Genomic DNA, 1,318 nt, shown 5'->3' with positions numbered 1-1,318 from the left:
AAACCACTCCTACAGACTCTTTCCTGATTTATTTTGCAAATGGCTTGCATAGAAGCAGTTCTGTGGTCTAGGCATTCTCTAACCATGCAGAATCTAAATACAGTTCCCTCCAATTGGGCAATGTCCCAAGTGGCCAAAGAATGTTGGTGAGTTTTTTCTTATTGCTATTTTTTTTTTTTTTGGTCGGTCATGGGGCCTGAAGTCTGAACCTGGGTGCTGTCCCTCAGCTCTTCAGTTCAAGGCTAGCACTCTACCACTTGCGCCAAAGTGCCACTGCCCTTTTGTTCTGTAATGTGGTGCTGAGGAATTGAACACAGAGCCTCACGCATGCAAGGCAAACACTCTACCACTGAGCCACCCTCCCAGCCCCCAATGTTGGTGAGTTTTTATTGGGGTAACATTACTGATGGTCACAGGTGACAAAGTCAGGTTGTCTTTTTACTTCAATTACTCTGGGAAAAGAGGTACATTGTTTCTTAATGCATATGAAAAATAATGTAATTCCTAAAATTCAACTATTCAAATAATTCAACTAAGTATATCTCAGGGCTTTACAGAAAAGCATTTAATAATGCTGAAATGATGAAAACTGTACAGTTGTTGCCTCATTAGTAAATGTAAGTCACCTGTATATGAATAGGCAAGTGTGCATCCTTGAGTTCAAACCCTAGTACTGCCAAAAAGAAAAGTTGATATTTACTTCTCCTTTATTTTTTTTCTTTTTGCTTATGTGGTGCTGAGGAATCGAACACAGGGCCTTAAGCATGCAAGGCAAACGCTCTACCACTGAGCCACCTTCCCAGCCCCTTTACTTCTCCTTTATATAGCAAATTATTTCCCCACATCAGAACAAAGATAGACATTTCTCTTACTATCAACTACTGTGAAATAGGATCTTGGTTTGTTGGGGTTTTTTTTGGTTTTTTGGGGGGGGGGTTGTGTCGTGGGGCCTGAACTCTGGGCATGGACGCTGTCCCTCAGCTCTTCAAATCAAGGGTAGCATTCTACCATTTGAGCCACAGCACCACTTCCAGCTTTTTTCTTTTTGCTTATGTGGTGCTGAGGAATCGAACCCAGGGCCTCAGGCATGCAAGGCAAGCACTCTACCACTGAGCCACCTTCCCAGCCCTTAGGATCTTTTTTTCTTACTCCCTTTCTTATTACCCTCCTATGGTAATATCATAATGAAATACTAATATCCAATCTGTTTAGGCTGACTCAAAAATGATTAAAATAAAGGGGACACTGGGACTCATCCTGTAATCCTAGTTACTCCGGAGGCTTAGCTCTGAGGATCCAGGTTCAAAGCCAGCCTGGG

The sequence above is a fragment of the Dipodomys merriami genome, unplaced genomic scaffold (genome assembly GCF_024711535.1).
Source record: "Dipodomys merriami isolate MVZ:Mamm:240054 unplaced genomic scaffold, mDipMer1.0.p SCAF_10, whole genome shotgun sequence".
Taxonomy (NCBI): Eukaryota; Metazoa; Chordata; class Mammalia; order Rodentia; family Heteromyidae; genus Dipodomys; species Dipodomys merriami.
Note: the sequence above shows the minus strand (reverse complement) of the source record.